General features: G+C 34.9%; 1 protein-coding gene across 4 annotated transcripts in view; it reads right to left on the bottom strand.

Moving 5' to 3' along the window:
* The window catches only part of MGAT4C (MGAT4 family member C), a 719604-nt gene that overhangs the window by 19980 nt on the left and 677936 nt on the right, over positions 1–21688 (bottom strand). Inside the window, exon 3 of one of the 4 annotated variants that reach the window (XM_034644548.1) lies at positions 8136–8221. The exons of 2 other annotated variants lie outside the window; for them this stretch is intronic. The gene's annotated coding sequence lies outside the window, so the exon portion shown is untranslated. The remainder of the gene's footprint in view (positions 1–8135; positions 8222–21688) is intronic. One more of the 4 variants, XM_034644549.1, reaches the window with a different exon arrangement.

The raw sequence follows: 21688 nt of genomic DNA on the forward strand, positions 1-21688 counted from the left end.
AGCACTGGGCAGGTAGAGGAGGCAGAGAATTTGAACAATTCTTTTGGATCAAAACTACAATTTCTTCATCCTGGGTCCTACGTCTCCTTCCCAGTCCTGAGATAAAGTAATCAAAGCTAGTTCTGTTTTGTAATAATAAAAGTAGCTTTATATTAAATGAAAACAAACAAACTTCTTACAGGAAATACTTGTGTCCACTAGGGTGGGAGTCCCATTGCTTCAGGTACTGACTCCCTTTGCTGCCTCTCCACAAGCTGTGTGTGCTGGAGCCATGCCAATCAGCAGGACTTGGAAGAGGAGCCCCAGGAGCAACGCAGAATCCATTGCAGGCCAGCACCACCTTCTTGGTTATATGAAAGGTATCTCCTCTTTGAGGACCTGAAGTTTATACAGGTTGTGGCTTTGCCCCAAATCACATAAATTGGAAGAAACACATTGCAAAGTTGCCACCACAATGAAGCTTAGATTAGTTGAGACAGGAGCTTAGTCAATTCCTCCAATAACAGGACGAAGAAATATGAAACTTAGTAGCTTCGTTCAGATAGTTTCAAAATGGCACCTCAGGGATCTGAGCTGCCACCGCCCAAATGGCCTCCCTCACTAAAGATGAAGTTAAAGTGCTTACTCCTAATGTTTTGTTTGTATACAGTTTTTCATCTTTTAAAAATGCAAAGCAAGTGATCACAATTAAAGACTATCGATCAACTAACTTGGGAGTTCTACAAGACTAGCTCTGGATTCTGGATATACTGCAGTATGTGTGGCTATAGGGACACAACTCCACAGAAATGGGCTACATCCTTCCTCATAGATGCAACCCTGAAACTACTCTAACTACATTGAATGCAGGTGGAAGGATTGACGATCTTCCAGACAGTCCAGGAAAAAAAAAACAAAAAAACAAAAAACTAAAAAGCTAAAAAACTAAATTTGCTTGGAGGTTAAGCAGATAGAAAAAAAAGGATTAAGCAAAACTTAATAACCCTTTCTGGAATGGGGTTCAGAATCTTTGATGAGCTGCCTTCTGCAGATCAACTAAATGCAGAACAGCCAGTCAAGTAGGACAATACCATTTTTAAAAACAAATGTTCATACAATTTATTAGAACTTCTCATTCCACAAGTCTAGTGCTATCAAAGTTTTGTCACAGGGTTGAAGACACCCATCTCTGAGCAATTTTAGACTAGGAGGATTTCTAAATATCCCACTTGAATCCAGGTAGATAGCTTCATATTGTCTGAACTTGCACTTGCTCGCAAAAACTCTGGTTGAAGCTAGACCCAAGGTATGGAAACTAAAATTGTGTGCAAATGGGATGGATACAGCAGAACTTTGCAATTACCAACACCAACATCAGCATCCCTGTGTCTGAAGATAGCTCCTGGAGAAATGCTGCAGATCTCCAAAACTCTGTTGGACCCTCCTTTGGAAAACAACATTGAGCAGAACCAGGCCTGCATTAGAGGTAAAGCTGAGTGACACAGAGGTGAAAACCAATCTGCATGGTAATTCTGGAATCCCTATCCTGGTTAGAGACATGTAGAGATTGAACTATTTAGAAGTACATAAGGCCAAGAAATGTGAGACACTGTTTCATTTCTCAAAGGCTCAACAATAAATTGTCTTATATGTGGACATGCTTTTCCACATAATTCCTTTCCTCCTTAGGCTCGGTCATTCTGTTCATCGGTTTAAGAAAAGTACCGTTCTCCATTTTTGCCTCACATTTTAATCTCCATAGATTTGCTCTCTTTTATTACTAATTTTCATTTTTTGAAATTTAATTTTAGATCACCAAAATGTTACCTTCTTGTGAAGATTTCTTTGAACCCCATTTTCAGTCAAAAATTGGTTTTCACTTTCTTGAACTTTTACCATTTTATTTATACCTCTCTTAATTCACTTAATATTTTTCACTTCTTGATACTGTTTTTATATATCTTATTTCCCTTTGGATTCTGAACTTCTTGTGTGTAGAATATTTTTTAAAAACTTCTTATCATGGAGTGCCTGGGTGGTTCAGTTGGTTAAGCATCTGACTCTTGATCTCAGCTCAGGTCTGGATCTCAGGGTTGTGAGTTCAAGCCTCACATTGGGCTCCACGCTGGGCATGGAGCCTACACAAAAAAACAGAACAAAGAAAAAATTGCATCACTTTAGTACCTGGAGAAGTGGTTTTTTTTTTTTTTTTTTAAAGAACAACTACGGTTCTGCGTGTGTGTGTGTGTGTGTGTGTGTGTGCTGCATTGCAGAAATCTTGAACTTGAGGCTATGAGAAACTACTAGCCCATGAATATTTGTATTTCTTTCACACGCCACTCTTATATGTTGTCTAAGAGCTTCCCTGCCATGACCCAGACCTACAAAATAATCTCTAGGCATTTTGGTTGCAAAATGCAAAACTTAACTTTGTCCATTATCAAAGCACCATAGACTCTTCTTTGTTCATTTTATAATTTAAGTGAAAAGTGAGGATAATGTCACTTGTTAGTTTTAGTATTTGGTGGATTGAAATATTTCGTAACTGAGATAAATCAAGATCTTTTAGGCTATTTAAGAAATGCAGCAGCAAAAAACAATAATAATGTTGACACTGTGGACACTTTGAAGAACACTAGCAAAATAGAGTAATTAGTTTGTGCCAGGAGAGCCTGAGACAGATGTAATCTGATCTAATATCAGAATTCAGATATAGTGCAAAGTTTTAGAAGCCATATGATTTGGGGACAGATGTTATTTGGATCTGTTGGCTGCTTATCTTTACTACCTCATACATATGCATATATATGTCTAGAAATAAAGACTCTGTCATTGTAACACTATAAATATTTATTTTAAATCATCACTCATGGGCACAGATAAAGTATTAGTTGCATAAACACTTCATTATTTTTCTTCTTGGGAAGACACTGTGGAAATTTGTGTGCTGGTTTTGATCAACTCAGGAAAAATGGTCATTTATTAAAGAATTGAGGCTGATGTGAAGTGACAAGTGAATTATTATACCACAGAGCTATTTGCTTAGAGTGCGTATGCTTGTGCATGTTACCACAAATTCTTCATGTTTCTAGAATGTTACTTGGACTGTATGCAACAAACCACCAAATGTTAATGAGCTCAGTTCTCTCTCTAGCTCTTTAGGGTAAAATCACACATCCCCAGTGCAAACTATTCCATGGCCATGTAAGAGATTAGGAAAAAGGGAAGCCATATCCTTTCCCATCTGAATGAATGTGTCTACATTAATCTATCCCAAGGCACTAAGCTTTAGTTTCTATTTTATTTAATAGTCTATTTTTCAATCAACAAAATGGAAAAGTAAAATTACATTCTCCAAATCCTATGGGCTCGTAGCCAACACTTAACCTCACATTTAGGAAAGTCATGAAGGAAGTCTTGCCATCAACTGTTCATCTGTCTGACATGTGCCTTTATGTGGATCTGACTTGCTTGGGTTGCCCTTTTTAATGCTTGCCCAATTTGTTTTTCTACTTTGTGGAAGGTTGCACACACCCTCAGGGCAGTATTCAATACTTTCTGATGAAAAGAAAGAATGTTGCTGACATAGCAAAAGCTTCAGGAAGTCACAAAAATGAGAAGGGTTTTACAAAACTGATTATCTTTACATTTTGTACAGAGGGCTCAGATATTGATGGAACAAATGTAATTGTTTTTTAATGTAAGATTTTTCTTTTACAGTCCCACGTTGTATGGTCCACTTGTAGCTGTAGGTGGTAGCAAAGTAGAAAATTATAGAGTCTAGAGTAGTCCTTAGGGTTCATGGTGATGACCAGCAAGATTTATTTTCTGGTTTAATTTAAGCAGATAAAAACACAGATAGAAAATGTGTAGCATTGACAAGCGGGAGGTTTCCTGTCACTGACTATTAAAATAATAAAAATTGAAACTAGGATTGGGAAGAAAGAACAATCTTTTTCAATGCTGAAGCTAAGACCAGAAACGTTCTGCATTTACCAACTTCTTTTTTAGAATATCATTCTCTTACAGATTTCGCGTTTTTTTCCATTGAGCTGAAAAAGGCTAGCTGGAGTGGAAACAATAATAGCCAACACTGAACTAAGCATTTTAGCAAGAATATAGGAGATAGTGCTTAAGCAAATTATGGTCATGCAAGTTGTTTTGAGTTGTGGTGGGGAAGAAAGTGAGATGATGATGATGATAACTGACTTATTCAGAAGGGTGTAAAATAAGTCTTCCACAAAATTCATGAGGTAGAGGGGCGCCTGGGTGGCTCAGGTGGTTGAGCATCTGGCTCTTGGTTTCTGCTGGAGTCATGATCTCAGGGTCATGAGACTGAGCCCTGCGTTGGTTTCCACGCTCAGAAGGGAGTCGGCTGGAGGTTCTCTCTCTCCCTCTTCCTCTGCCCCTCCCCTGCTCTTGTTCTCTCTCCCTCTCTCTCTCTTTAAATCTTTAAAAAAGAAACTCATGAGGTAGATAAGAATACATTTTGTGATTGTTCTCACATTACAAATAAGGGCACTAAAGATCAGCTAGATTACATGCTGTGCCCGGGGGCAGTATATAGCAAGTATGCTAGATAGCTCTGATAAATGACAGGTTTTCAAATCCTTGACTTTTTATGCATTTGAGTCTTCTCAAATAGTTTATCAGAAAGACCTAAAAAGTAGGTGCTTCCAAATCAAGCTAAATTTGGGGTAAAGAAATAATATTAAAGCACATTAATAATAATAATATTTCTATCATTAATATGAGAAGATAATGCACAAGATGATTTTTCTCCCAAAGGGATTGTACAAGCATTTAGGCACAATTACTGGAATAGTATAAAAGTCTGTAATATATTATCTTGATAAAATTGCCACACATTTTTGTATGGTAATAGATCAGGTAAACTGTAACTTGAATTCAGTAATGCCAAACATCAATTTATCAATATATGCATAAATATATTTTATTATTTAAATAATGTGCCTAGTACCAACTGTTTTCCTCTTTAAATAAGAATTGTTTTTCCTAAGTTTGTTATTAGATTCTAAAATCAGAATGAATGAGTCTGTTATAGATAATTCATTGCCAGTTATTTACCCTTTCATTCAAGCACATACAAAATTCACCCCGTGTACCAGGTGTCTGTGTTAGACAACGCACAATGACTGCAATTTCATATCCAGTCTAACTAGAACAGAAAAAAACTCAAAAAAACCTTACTGAGGAAGTAAAAGCACGTATCATGTTTGGAAATACCTTCCTGGTAGCTATTATCAAGAAGTTTTAGAAATATCATTAAGTGATGGTTTGGTCTGTGATGCCCTAGATGTTACATACTGATTTTGATGTTTCCATGTTTCCTGAAGTTTCACTATCACATGAAATTGTGCTAGAGAGAAAGATTAATAAGTTTATTTTCTTGCACTACTGTTTAGTGCAAGGTAAATGGAAAATAAATTACATCCATGAAGTGTTACAGTATGTCATTAGAAATGTGCAATGTGCACATATGTAGAAACACAAAACAGAGAAAGAAGGTTGCCCTGTCTGCTTGGAAGTTCATGTCTTCAGGAAATGTTCCATAAGGGAGAGGATGGCAGATGGAGTAGGGTAAAGGTGGGGAAGATTCCAGACAGAGGGTACAGAAAAAAGCAGCATGTAGAGTGTAACATTTCTGTTTTCTGAAGTTGTTAGTTTTGCTCCTCTCTTAAATCTTACCACCACCTAAGCAGAAACAGTACACATTAATAAACTACTAAGATCTTGATAAATGAAATGAACAGACTGGTTTCAGACTCGTAGTCCATAATAATTTTATTTAAAAGGAAGATAATGAGAAAGTATCTTGTTCCATAACTGCAATTCGCAAAAGCTCTCTTTATTTCCCAGGGGCAAAATAAAATATTTTATTCTGATATGTAAAGTCTTGAGAAATAAAATGCAAGCATTTTTTTCTTTTTAAAAATACTTACAGATCTCCATTAAGTCATTTAGAGAGGAGTTAAGAACCAAGAATGGAGAGACATGGTGAAAAAGGACTGCAGCTCTTCTTTTACTCAGTTGTGATTCTGAATTTAAGAAACCAGCAAGAATTAGGTGTTCTCATGTTGAAATGGAATCTGATCAGTAAAGCTGGACTTTGTGTTAAATACTACAAAGCTCAGGGTGCCTGGTGGCTCAGTCACTTGAGTGTCAGACTCTAGGTTTCATTTCAGGTTATGATCTCATGGGTCCTGGGATTGGACTGAGTCCTGGGTCAGCCTCCCCGCTCAGCGGGTAGTCTGCTTAGAGATTCTCTCCCTCTGCCCCTCCCCTCACTCTCGGGCCTGTGTGCCCCCTCTCTCAAATAGATAAGGAAATCTTATAAAAAATAACCAACAAACACAACCCTCCTCAAGTTCCTCCTAAAACTTAATAAAGGCTGACCTTCCCTTTGTGTCTTCAGACTTGCCTATGGTTTACCATAGTTTGTATCAAATTGCAATTCTTCTGCTATTTCCAAATAAACTCAAAATAAATAAGTAAATAAATAAATACTATAAAGTTCAGTTCTCTTTCATACATTTGAATTTTCTAGAATCAAGATACATATATATATAATATATATATAATATATGTATTTCAAGATTTTATTTATTTGAGAGACAGAGAGAGAGCACAAGCAGGCAGAGGGGCAGAGGGAGAGAGAGAGAAGCAGACTCCCCGTTGAGCAGGAAGCCCGCAAAGGCGGGCGGGGGGTGGGGCGCGTGGATTCCAGGACCCTGAGATCATGACCTGAGCTGAAGGTGGTAGCCACTTAACCCACTGAGCCATCCAGGTGCCCCTAGAAAGAAGAAATATTTTAATAGAACCATATCCAATGTTCAATTAGAACACATTATTCCTTGTTTATAGCCACTAGAAGCTGTAACTGAATTTCTTCCATTCACAAACTGTGTATGTTTATGTTGGCTATAACATTTATGTAGTTTGGAGCTTACAAGCATAATTGCCAATGAATTTTGGTTTTGCTTTATTCCCACCAGAAAGGTAGAGTTGAGGTGGGTAACTTACAGATTACTGCTATGTCAAGAAGTTTGAGAAATGAATTTTTTTTCTGTGTCTCTAAAACTTCCTGGATGAAAATATTCAATATAATTTGTTAATAAATCACCTCCATGTATTCTCTTTTATCTAAGACCTATAAGTGTTCTTATATGTTTACTATTCTTAAATACATGTAAAATTTTAACTATGTAAAAATGCATAGAGAAAAACAATTGAAGAACTCTAATGACATTAATATTGGCTGTATGTGCTTCATACAATTATAGGTGGTTATTACTTCCTTATACTCATCTACATGTCCTAATTTTCTGTAATAGACACATAACATATTTGAAACAACATATTTGTTTTAAAAAGCAACTAAAATTCTACATACAATATATTTTAAAAATTATGCAAAAATCATGAAGCAAAAATGCTAGAAGGTATTAGTTCTAATTGTAAAAAATGTGTTCTGAGCTGAGGACTATTTCAATTCTTTCTCTTTTTGTATTTTGTAAAATTACTGCTCACATGTTAATTTTATGGAAGAGATAGTTTTCATTTCTAAAAAGACTCATAACTGTACTTCAACATCTAAATGGACAACTTAGGCCATAAAATTCTACATCATAGTGCTGGACAGATACATAATTTCAGATTGACCAGAAGTGCTAATTCAGATATAAGAAGACAAATATCGTTAACCATCCTATAGCCTGCTCTTGGTGAAATTGAAACAATCATTTCTATAGTTAAATGCTCAAATGGAAAGCCTATAAGTATCTGTGGCTTAGGGATTCTTTAGCAATGGTATAATTGACATTTTTTTAAAACGTAAAATCTCAATTCTGATCATTCACTTTGTTATCAGAAATCTTTAAAAAATTCTAATATACCAGTTTATTTTTTTTCAATTCCCAGATTCCTAAGGTTAGGATTAAACCTAGTAATATTAACAGTTGTGTAATAACATTAGTTCATTTGGTTTACCCTCAAATGGAAACAGAATCAAACTTTTTCTTTTCCCCATGGCTACTGGTTTCTTAAAATTGATTGTCAAGTGATTTTTAAAAATAAATAAATAAATTTAAATCTAGATTCATTACCAGTTCCTTAAACATAATTGTTATACCAACCTTTCAGTCTCTCTTCCTTTTCATTCTCCCATGGTAGGAATTACTTTATTGATTAGGAAGCTATGGCCTGAGTGCATAATGAAAATCTGTAATGAAAAACTCATTTGAGAAAGAAATTAATAATTTCAACAGTGAAATACAATTTTCCTATGTTCATTCTTGTAATCTATTTTGCATTATTTCCCATGTGTACCCCAAACATCACTGACTCATGGCATTGTGCAGATAATCGATTAAAATGAAAGAATTACATAAAATATGTTTCTTCAGGGCTAACCTCCAGCTCTTTTATATTAAAATAATTATATTTCTATATTCAATAGCTAAAATGTTATTAGAAAATTCAACAGTTTTGCAAATATATTCATTGTGGAGGAATTCCTAGAATAATATTTTCATATGTTGTTTCAGGAATTCTATAATTTATTGAAGAAAATAGGCTATTAACTATGAAAAAGCACTAAAAAATCTACATTTTAGGGAAACATTATATGATAGACACTGTGCTACAAGACTTTCTACAAGCACTATCTGTGTTAAATCTTCCTGGGACTTCAATAACTAGATGCTATGATATCCATTTTTAAATCAAGAAAAAAGGCTTTAGGGAATGTTTAACAAACTTGTCCAGGGTCACATAATGGTTGAAATTCAAAACCAAAGACTATATATATATACTATATATATATATATATATATATATAGTATATATATATATAGTATATAATGTTTTTATAATATATATAATAATATATATAAATATATAGTGATAAATCATTAGGAAAAATACTGCTTATAGTACTATAGATATGTTCTGTGGTTGTGATGGCATGTATATGTCCTGAAATCTTATGTTTTTGCTAATATAAAAATAAAAACACTAATGCTACAATAAAAAAAGTAAGTGTTCAAGTCCCATTCATAAGGAGTGAGATATAAAGAGAAACTATATTGCTTTCATTATTTAGTTACACAAGTAATGCAAGAATGTATAAGAAATAGAAGCAGTGAATACCCCCCTCTACCATACTACAAAGTTCCCACTAGAAATTATCAATTCCTCCCACAATTTAATTTCCCAGGACCTTTTCTACACACACACACACACACACACACACACACACACACACAGCACACACACATCTGCTTAAAATAACACAAATTTCACTGAACCACATTATGTGTATTGCTTTGTGTATTTCTGTTTCTTAACATACGGTGTCCACTCTTCCCATGTCAGTACAAATAGGGTTCTATATTATTTAAAATTGCTGAATCATCTAATTGCCACATTTATTTGACTCTCTCCTTACACATACATCCGTAAGTTGTTTCCAAATATTCTCTATTGCAAAATATGCTACAGTGATACAGTGAAACTTCTTGTAATATACTATTGTGCATAATTTTTGGATATAATCTATAAATGGAATTACTGGGTTAAAGGGTAGCTACATTTATGATATATACTGCCAACTCTCTTTAACCTTGTAATATATCCCTGTGTATTAACTGTAACACTATTAGAACTGCTTCTGTGTTTCTTGTCAGCATTTCAAATAGATCTTCCCGCCTCCCAATAAATTTAAGCAGATCTGAGAGATTGCTGTTGACAGCTTAGTTAAATAAGATTTCTTAGCTCTTCCAAATTGTGTTTATAATTCTTCCAGAGCCAGAGACATTACTGAAAGGGGTCCTTTTCCAATTAAAGTAACAACAATGCATTTTTATGTACGGTGCCATTTACTGAGTAGAAGGTGATCTCCATAGAAAATACGCATGTTTGAATCTGCACTGACTTTGGTTTCCTAAAATCATTATTAACCAGTTCTCAGTGTATTATAAATAAATATGTCCATCTTCTTAAAAATAGTAACAAAACAGAGCTATCACGAACCATTTTTAGGAAACTCTCAGGAAATGAGGATTTTTAACTTCAAAACTACACCCCACCTCATAAGCAAACTGAGCATATAGCATTGTAACAGGAGGCGGAGGGGCTGCAAAAGGACCCTTGGGATGTATTTTCATAGGTATTTTTCTGACTACAGGCTCTTCTGATAATTAAGCATTAAAAGAAGGCTTCTCCTATCTTCCATGTATCCTCAAAAACCATGGCTAGTGACTAAGTTGAAATATCCCAGCAAGAAGCATTATTTAAAGATAATTAGACATTTTTGTATTTTTCAGTACTTTTATTAGATTTTTATTTTGAAAGTTGTAATTTAAAAATCACCAGTTTCTCATTTGTACTCCATTGGCTACTTTAATATTTAATTAATTACTTAAATCAAATCATATAGTATAATATACTCTTATTTCTTCTTGAGAACTTTTGGATATTTTTCCATAAAACTCACATGGTAAAAAAAAAATTGAGAATATAGGTCTTTACAGACCGCACATTTTAACTGTTTTCTACCCAGTTAAGAATGCTGGCCCAGTAATAAAATATTCTGGTTAATGGGAATTTATGTGAATACATGTAACACTGAAACTATGTTAAGTGTAGCAATGTTTTATAATTCATAAAACAGTTAAGATTCTTTCTGTGCCCCATGGCTATCCATAAAGCTTTTACTATAATTTTCCAGAGATTTGACTAATGCTACAATTCACTTCACTTTGCTAAGCTCATCTTCGAAGTAACAGTTTTAGACTTTAATGTGGTTGTTCATTTTTTCTTAGAAAAATATTGCGTATGTGTAATAATAATTCATCAACATAAAATATATATAGTTAGTAATGGCTTACAATCAGTATAATATTTGATTTTATACATTCTCCAATGACCTAAGATATTCAAATTTTCCAGCCTTTAAAAGCAAGTGTATCTCGTCCAGAAGCATCAAACGCATGCTATTAAAACTGTTCCATCAAGTGCTGCCTCTAAAGAATATCTCACACCCTTCAGATCCCTCTGTCACACTCCTCTGCAGTCTTTCCTCAAAACAAATCTGACCATGTCATTCTCAAGCATGAGACATTCCCTAATTCCATTTGCTGATGGTACAAAGTTCAAATTCTTGTGCATGTCATTAAAATCTCCTGTCACTTTCTTTTGCCTTAATAGTTGACAGTATGCCACCTCAACGCCGTGTGCTAGGCCTGCTCAAAGACTCTGCACTCCCCACTGCAGTAGCTCAAATGTTGCTCCTTCTTTGAAACATTGACTGATTTTCCCTCTTCTATGAAGAAGTGATCAGTACTTTATTTGGGTCCCTTTGAGTAACTTGTCCATTGTATCAGCTTTAACCCTCTAGTGTGATTATTTCTTAACACATTTTTTCCCCTAATAAACTAAGGGTTCATTGAAGGCAAAATATTTACTTAGGAAATTGTATACCTCAGAGACGTTTCTGAACATTTTTGAGAGGATTTTTAATTGATGAATTTGCCGTTTGAGAACACAGACAAAAGCATCTCTTTAATTAAAATTTAAGAAACCTTTAGTGGAGCTTCAAAGAAGTGGTTCTCATTATAAGACACTATTTTCCCAATTTTTTTGTATGTTGTATGCAAAAGTGTGGGAGGGAGTTTGATCCTGAGGGGAGATTCTGGAAGTTGGGAGCCAGATGACTGCTTTAAAAGAAAAGCCTCTGGTGAAGGAAATAAGAGGGGAAGAGCCATATTATGGCCATAAACAGTTAAGAACCGACCTAAGATTTCTCATCACACACCATCATTTATCTGTATTTTCACTCTGCCGGTAATTATTGCAACCTTTTGCTACTGTAATTTGGATCATTCGAACTGGAGTACCAAGCACTGTGTTTTCAATTTTGTAATTATTGTCTGCAGCATTTAACAGAGTCAGATCATATGATCAGCACTTTAAAAGACTGAACTAATTAAAGACAAGAAGTAATGAAATACCTGATGTTTTTTTAACGGACAATGGTACAAACATTAAAAGCTGATAATCTCCAAACATATATATAACCAGCATATTGAGCTTTTAGTAAGTGCTGACTCAGTGTTAAGAATTTTGTGTGCTATAATTCATCTGATCATCACAGAAAACTTGTGAGCTAGGCACCATTAATATCTTTGTCCTTTTACACATGTGGAAATAAATTCATTTCTTAAAGACGCGCAGTCTGGAAGTGATGCAGGTAGGAAACTCAAAGGCAGCTGAATTTAGAACCCAGGATCTTAACCATAGCACATTCTTCCTTCTCTGAATTTGGGATGAAAGGAGTTTCCTGGTTATTTCAGCATAGAATGGCATAACACAAAAGTTTCATTATGTACATTTTTAAGGTTGGAGATTAATCTGGAAAAGGAAAAATGAGTTAAAATGAAAAAAAATAGGCTTACTAAGTTAGTCCTTAAATCGGAGACATGGGGAAATCACTCTGAGTGGAATCTTAATGATGGGTTAGTAATGGAGCAGCCATTTTACTTGAGGAAACTAAAAGAGCAGGAATGGGAAAATAAGGAAATAGGTCTATTAGTTATTGAATATTATCTCTATTTTTATTGGAATAGCTAGACATTTGTCAATACACAGAGAGATAAATCAATTGGGTAAAAGTCAAAGTTCCAGTGCAAATTAGATTTTTTTTTTCATTTTCCAAGAATTTTAAAAACATTGTAAAACCGGTTTGAAAAATCCAAAGTTCAGTATATTAATTTGTACTATGTAAATAGATATTTTTGTGAAGTGGTGTCTTACTTATGGTGTAATTACTTTAAAATAATTGTTTTTTTGTGATTTAATTTAAAAGTGTTCATTGTTATATCTAAAAAGATCTCTAAAAGTAATATCTCTTTACATGACATATTCACTTATTTTCAATACAGTCAAATTTTAGTATCTGAATTACATTTCTAGAAGAAATCTTTGGCATCAGTTGAATATTTTTTTTTAAAGATTTTATTTATTTATGTGACAGAGAGACAGCCATCAAGAAAGGGAACACAGCAGGGGAGTGGGAGAGGAAGAAGCAGGCTCCCAGCCGAGGGGCCTGACGTGGGACTCGATCCCTGAACTCCGGGATCACGCCCTGAGCCAAAGGCAGACGCTTAACGACTGTGCTACCCAGGCGCCCCCATCAGTTGAATATTTTTATTCAGATAGGATTAAATGAAGAATTATAACTTGTTTTGGGGGTATTCATTTCCTTGTGTGTTATATAACATTCATTTTTTTAATTCTTCATTATTGATTTGTCACATTTTTTTGTGCTTACTGTGCATCTGGATTAAGCATGAGGACACAAATATGAATATAATATTTCCCACCAACAAGCTTAGAGTCTCTTAATGGACAGTCTTCTAAATTCTGATTAAATATCAACTTACGTTCTGCTTAATAATATCTCTGCTTAGCAGAGCTATAATTAGAAAAGAAAAACAATACTCCTCTTACCCAAGGGAACCTGTAACAACCTCAGCAAGCTAGACAAACCACTCAAGATGCCTTCCTTGCATCTGTGTGAGAGGAGATAGAGTCAAATAACAGTGAAGACAGGAAACAGAAGGGAATTTCTTTATCACACTCTTACTGCAAGTTAGTCCTAGAATTCCAGATAGCATTTTCTTCAAAATATACATTATTTTCCATAACGAAATTGTTAGCTCCATGTTCAGTAGACACCAGCATTCTTCTGGGGTTGGAGACAGAGAGAGGCATAACCAAGATAAAATTGTTTCTGCTCTACTACAGCATACCATCTATAAGAACCAATTTCCAGAGCACATCATCTCTACCTGGATGTACAGACATCTATAGTTTGGCATGTTCTAAATCAAAATCATTTCCTGCTCCTCTCCTCAACTCTGCCTGTGTGTGTTCTTGGATCGATCTTTCCTATTTCGGCTAATGACAAGATAACGCTTCTGCACTGTTGCCCGAGGAACAAATCTCAGCATCATTCCTAACTCTTCCTTTGTTGTCCTTGCTTATGACGCACGCCATCCCACATGCGGTATGTAATCGAGTTCTGTCAATTCTATCTCAGAAATGCCTCTGACATTTTTTTTTTCCCCTGACTGGTTTCCTTCCTCAAGAGAATGTAAGCCATGTAGAGCGAGGACTTGATCTGTTTTGTTCACTGCAGTCTCCCTTGTTGCTGGAAGAGTTCCTGGCATACAGTAAGCCTTCAACAAATGTTTGTTAAATGAACAAATGAATGCCTATTTCCAAAATAACGTAACAACAATAAATATTTTTGGAGGATCATTATTTGCCAGTCACAGAGGTGTACGTTCTTTGTAAAATTTTATATTTAATTTTTAAAATCACTCTAGAATAGATTGGTACAACAGGATTGACTGGACTCAAAGCCTTTGTTTGTAGCCACAGGGTTTTACCTAATTGCCCTGCCAAAACCACTCATTCCTGTAATTCATCTCCCATACTGTTATTAGCATTATTTTTCTAAAGATTTATTATAATTCTATTCACCTATTTGAAACCTTTCAATGACATAGCTTCTTTTCATTGTGTGTTGGGTATATTACAGCTTGGCTATGGCCTACATTTCCATTCTATTTTTCAGCATTCCATTCCCAGAACCAATATTATAGCTAAAGGGCCTACTTGCTTCCCAAATTATGCCATTCACTTTATCACATGTGCCTTTGTTACTATTGTTTACATTGCCTGCAATTACTTTCTCCTTGCCTCCTTGATTAACCTCTACTCATCCTTCAAACTCAACTCCAAATCTCCTCCTGCATCTACTTGAAAGAGATAATTTGGAAGCCAGATACATCTAAATTTGCATTCTGGATTTCCTACTGATGGCTGTGTGATTTTAGGCAAGTTCTTAATCCTCAGGTCTTCATTGTGAAGTCGGCACACTAACACCTGATTTCAAGGGGTATTTCTTTGATTAAATGAAATAACAAAGGAATTAGAACCTGGTATACACTCAAAAAAGTATATCAGATCAATTCCTTATCCTGACATCATCAGTTGAATACTATTCCTCTTAATTCACATTTCTATTTCAAAACTTGTAGAAATTGTATATATTTAAATTTACAAACCTAACCATGTACCAGTCACCAAGTAAACTGTAAATAACTAAATGCTGAATTTATTGATGACTCTAAGATAGAATCATACATAATGAAAGTACTCTACACTTTCTTTAGCCAAATGTAATTTGTGCGGTTTATTTTCATTATTCTTTACTGCTAGTAATAAGAGTTAACTGATTCTGTGCTTACATAAGCTTTGTACACCTTTTACATCAATAACACCACACATTTTTATTTGTTCAGCATTGGAATCAAACAATGAATTCAACAGAATGACTCAATAGATTAGAAAAGGTCTCCAGCCCTATCAGGGCTTGTTATAGTTGAAGGCAAATGTAAATGTCAGGCCAAAAGAGACAGGGTTAAAAAGTAGGGTGGGTCATGGGAAAGAAAAGAGTACGCCAAGGCAGTGCATGGCCGATTCAGAGTCTGGGGCTGGATCTGCTATCACATTGAGAATTACGGTGGAAATGTTGCTGATACAATATGATGTTAGCATGCTTTGTAAGTAGTCTATTTAAATACATACAACTTGCTATTCAACTACTTGGGCAGAGATCCGGACTGGTAAAACCAGCAGGGTCTTTTACTGTGTGAGAACACAAAATTTGCTTTCTGCTTCTTGTGAAAATCACAATTTCCTGCTTTACAAAGTGGCAAGAGGCTGGGTCCCAAGAAAAAAAGGGGAAGGGAGGACTTGCTGAAATATTTCGTGGAGATTATTAATTAATTTACTGTTTCTTTGGATTCATATTCTTCAGAGAGGAGGGAGCCACTTATCTAATTTAAAACTATTGCCCATGGTATTAGTGGTAACTCTTTATTTACACCTAATATGGAACTTTATAAAATAGCTGTATTGCAATTCGATTCCCGCTCAGAGTTTTCCTTTTATTCATTGAGGAATGAGTGTAAGTCTCATTAACATTAGAAAGAACTGTGAATGCCTAATGATTGCAGCATAGAACATGTCTAGGGGTTAATTTTAATTGCATATAACTGTATTTGGATGAGCAGTTTAGACACAATCATTTAACAAAAGTAATCATATTTCTTAATTATAAGTAGCAATTGACTTGGGCAAGCATTTGTTGTGCCTATAATCCTATAAAAAGATCACTCTAGAAGTCTGAGTTTATGTTTTCCTATGTTGGAAACATCATCTTTCATGACAACGACTTGCAAAGGAGGGAAGGAAAAAGATGACAGTAGCTATAAGTCATGTGCCGCTTTACAGAGAAGGCAAAGGAGGCTCAGAGATTTAAATAATTTGCCCACATTCCCACAATTATTAAGTTGTAGAATAAAAATTCATACTTAGGTTTGTACATTTTGAAATCCAGTGCTAATTAGTGAGAAGAAAAAGTGTGTGTGAACCATTTGTATGATATTTGTGTGTTGTGGTCTGAATGTTTGTGTCTACTCAAACTCATATGTTGAAAATCTAATGCCCAAATTGATGGTGTGAGGACATGGGGTTTTGGGGAGGTTAGGTAATGAAAGCAGAGTCCTCATGAATGGGATTAGAGCCCTTATAAAAGAGACCCCCCCGGAGAGCTGGCTTGTTCCCTCCATCATGTAAGGATATCACCTGAAGTTTGCAACCCTGAAAAGAATCTTCCCCCGCCCATGCTGCCACTGTGATCTTGGACTTCCAGCCTCCAAAACTGTGAGAAATAAATGTCTGTTATTTATGAGCTTTCCAGTCCGTGGTATTTTGTTATTGCAGAATGGGCGAAGACATTGTATCTGTAGATTGACACAGAAGTTGAAATTGGTGTGATTGTGAAATAAAAGAGGTGACAGTCTATGGCAGAGATCTTCCTTTGGCTGTGTATTGACGAGTTGAGGCTGGTAATGTGTCTTAATCTTTGCGAGTGTGACTACCTGAACAAAGGGTGCCAGGTAGATACAGCGCATTCAATGGCAAAGTCTGCTGGTATCAATGACCAGAAAACACTTGTTGAGAAATCTACTATGCTCAGAGCACTGGGTTGTTTATTTTTAAAGGAAGGTTGAAAAGGAAAGATTAAAAATTGATTAGATGTGATACAAACATGTGTTGTTTTCTAACGGAATACTAGTTACGTTATAATCTGGAAGAAAATGTTTATCTTTACTTGGGTTCACTTTTTTTTTTTTACTAAATTATGAGAAAAATGACCCTAAAAGTCGAACTGATAATCAGAATATTCAAACTAAAAAAGAAATGTGGAGATTATTAGTCCAACCATAACTTTATGCAGAAGAAAAAAAAATCAATGCTAGACTGATTTAACTTGTTACTGATAGGACAAAGACTAGACTGAGGTTTCCTGTCAATGTAATACATTTGAAAGGATTAAGATGTCTTTAGAGTCTAAAATCATAATGCTTCATGTTAGCCATTAAATTCAAAGTCACCAACCAAGGTATAAAACATGTATAATCCAATATGGGAGAAGTAGCCCTTTCATGCCGCATCTAAGACTGATACTCTGTCTAACACTTGATTCACCATAGTCAATGGTTCTCCCCATGTTATAAACAGCTGTGCTTTTTCTAGTGAGTACCAAAAGAAATCATTTGGAGTTTAGGCATCATGTATGAAATACATGCATTTTAAACTCTGGAATCACACCCTGTTTGGTGAGTAAGATGCTCTTATGTAGGAACTAATAATAACTGAGGGAATAGTGACGTACATCTCCCATTTCATTCTCAGGTTCACTGTGGGGTAGAACAAGTGAAACGCTGAGCAAGACTGCCTACATGAAATGTGTATAAATAGTTACTTCTGTTTTTCTCCCATTTTTCGCTATCTCTGCTTTTTGCTGACCTTTTACCATTTTATTTATTTGAGTTAAATCTGCTTAAGGTGTTCCTACACTTTAACACATGAGAGCAGAAGACTGCATAAATTTTTAAAGAGAGAGCAAGACTAGATTGTGAATATGTATGAATATCAATATTCATACATTAATATCAATATGTATGAACATCAATACAAAGCAATATATCAATTGAAAGAAGGCCAAAAGCCAAGAACTTCATGGCAACATGTGCAACATTCAGATGATGTAGGTTTCACAATAATAGCCACCTAAGGGAGAATCTGGGTTCCAACAGAATTGACTTGGTCCATGCAATATGCAAAAGAAAATTTTAGGTAAATATCTAGACTTATTTTTAAATTAGAGTATACAGTAATAATGGGCTTTCATTTCCACATGCCAGTAATTGACTAAACCTAAGTAATAGCTAATTCCATTTAGATGGGGAATGTTCTCCAATTTCATGCAATCTCCCCTCCCCCCAATTTGTTTATTTTAATCCTGAACTGCATCACTCATTTATATTACCTATATGATTCTAGATAGCTGAGTATGCAACATCTCATCCAGAGGGGAGTTTAAGCTGACAAAAATTTTTTGTATTTTTATCCTTAATGGTATGGTTATCTTTGAGGTGGAGAGAGATGCAGTACACTTTAAGCATTTTCCATCCTGTTAGAAAAGAGAAATACAATTATCAGATGTTCCTCTCTTGGTTTAATGTCATTAGATCTATACTCATCTAATCTCCTATTGTGTATTTTGATAATCAGAGAAAAACATTCTGATTTCTATATTTGTCTGCCTCTCAGGAAGAAATGTGCTCAAATTGTGTATTTTGGTTATTTCCGATCTCTGCAAAAGTGAATTTTTGATGGCATACCCATGGTATGGTTAATATTACTTGGCTATAGAGAGAGATTTTGCTGATTATACATATATATATGTATATACGTGTGTGTTTGTATGTATATACATATATGTATGTGTATATATATATATATGGAAATTATTATAAATGAAGAAATAAGCAAAGTTGTCCTTAATTTCAATGTCTTATGTATTTCATTAAGTATGAACCCATCTCATAGCTCTGTTATATTTGAGACACTGGTTTCACCTAAACATTTACAGGGTAAAATGCCTACAACACTAATGAATTTTAGAAGACAACACTATTACTTCTAAATATGTCCTTACAGATTTCTATAGTATGTACAACAGAGTTAAATCAATTGAAAGTGAAGCAATGAATTATTTTTACCTTATGGTTTTGTTTGGAATCTAGGATGCTATGGTTAATGGGCTGACAAAATGTCACAAATTCTTCAACCTTCCTGGTATGTACCTCCTCTTCAATATGACTTTGCAATGTATCCCATTAGGAGATGTAGTCTGTTTCCCACACGTGAATGCCAGTTGACTTTTTAATATATTGTGGCCAAAAGAATGCTCTAGAATTGAGTGTCCAGTTCTAAGCTTAGAACTCAATAGGCCCTTCATGCTTCACCTCCTCTTCCTGGAATCCTCATTGGCATAGGACAGGCCCACCCTAGCTTGTTAGAGGTGCAGAGGCCACACAGAGAAGGTCACTTTTTAACTTCTGTGGCATGTCTCCATTATACGAACAGAAGTTGTTCTTCAAGTGGAAATCTCTATTCCTTTCCTTCATGACATAATTCCTCCAGCATATTGTGTAGTTATAAAGCCTTGAAGTCCATACACCATGGGCATGCTTTCATTATTTTTAGTAATACTGAGTCATTCTCTGCCTTATTATTTTAAACTTGCGAAACAGGCTTCCTCCTTTTCTAATACACAAGCAAAAATACTGATCAATATTGATTTATCTAATCTGTAAGCAAATATTTACTTCCTGATTTTATACACAGCAATAATGTCTATGGAACATGGAAACATGGAAGCTGAGAATTTTAACTAAGAGAGAGTCCATAAGGTTTTTTTCCCCAATTTAGCCTGAGGTTGAAGGTTGAAGAACTTCACTGGAGCTGTGATAATGATGCACCTGGGAAGATGAAGTTGCTCATAAATTTTATTATCCTAAGATCAAAATTAAGATATTTTGACCTGAAAATGTCTCACTATTTTAATGTTATGTGAAGAAATAAAATCGAAAGCAAGAAGATGACTACTCAGCTCCTGAGGAGCCCGTATTTATCAGAAATAACAGTTAATATGGGATCACATATCTGCTGTGATGATAGAATTATGAAGGTATTTCATACTACAATGCACGACAGCTCACTAAAATATCTCACATGAAGCTGGCTAATCACACTGTATTTGAAGAGCATGGCTTCTTCTGCTTTGTACTTTTTTATTAACTCTTTGGCTTAGCCACAGGGAGCTGGAGTAGTGGAAATGCAGGAAGTAGGAAATGTAATTAAGGAGCCCTACCCCTCAATGTATTAAAGGGAAAATGAACCACATATGCTATAAATATTTGGGAAGACACAAATTACTGTGAATTCTAATTATTACTGGGCACCATTGTAAAAATAAAAATTGAAAAAAATAAAACAGCTTATGAAAATGAACTCAGCACTGATGGATTGAAATTTGGTTTGAAAATCTTTTCCTCCCTCCCTCAACAGACAGCCTGTTATAAACTGAATGTTTTTGTAATGGCATTTTCACATCTTTTATTTTTTTTTAAACAAACAGGAAAAGAGCATGTGGTATAGTTTAAAGTAAAAAAAAAAATCTTATTTAAAAAAACATAACACATAAATATTATAATGCTATTTTCTACAAATAAATCTGGCTGATTTAAACCAGTATGAAAATGCCAGCCTCCGAAGGTAGTAAACAGAAATTTTTGAAACGTTTACACCAGAAAGTGTCACCAACAGCTGCTTTATATACAGATCTTTCCTGTAAATAAAGAGAAGAAAAGACTTGTGTACATGTGTTGCCATTTTTAGCTCCCTTTTCCAACTACCATATGGGTAACTTCATTAGAGAGCCTGAATGGCCATTTTATGAATTGCCCACTTGGTTAAACAGTAAGCATTAATGATAATTACAAAAATCTCAAAGGCTATAAAATTAATATTGTGCATTTGAAGAGTCTAAAAGATTAGAAGAGGGACACACATTATGCTTTTTTATTTTCTACAAAGGCAGAATCAAACAAAACCATACTCATTTTCCTTGCTGACAGGACTTAAATAATTTAGCGAGATTAATGTGATAAAGCCCTTGCTTCAGAAAAGAGAAAGAAATAACAGAAGCATATCAGAATATGGAAGGGAAAGGTTGAAGAGTAGGTCGGAAATTAGTTTGCATTAAAGTTTTAGCAGATTTTTTTTTCTGCTAAATACCTTTTACACTCTGCAAAGTGTAAAGAATTAAGTATTAGCATTTCTATAGAACCACAACACCTGATTTTCTGCTTCAAGCCAGTATACTGGATCTCTACAGCCAGCGTAAAATTCTGATGAAAAGATAAATACAATTAAAATAAAATTATGTATAACATATGTATATACTTTTTAAGAATCTTTGATCTGACATGAAAAAAAAAATATATCTGCAGAGACTAATATAAAGGTAAAAGCAGAAACCTTGAGAGGTAAGTAATCTCCAAAGCCAGCTTTCAATATAAGAACTTCTAGCAATTCTTAGACAGCTTGAGTTTCTCCTTTGACTGCTTCATGAGGAACAGAGTGGAAAGCATAATTGAAGCCCCTTTTTCTCAGAAAATGAGAAATAAACCTCATGGAG

Source organism: Ailuropoda melanoleuca, chromosome 15 (assembly GCF_002007445.2).
Source record: "Ailuropoda melanoleuca isolate Jingjing chromosome 15, ASM200744v2, whole genome shotgun sequence".
NCBI classification, from domain to species: domain Eukaryota; kingdom Metazoa; phylum Chordata; class Mammalia; order Carnivora; family Ursidae; genus Ailuropoda; species Ailuropoda melanoleuca.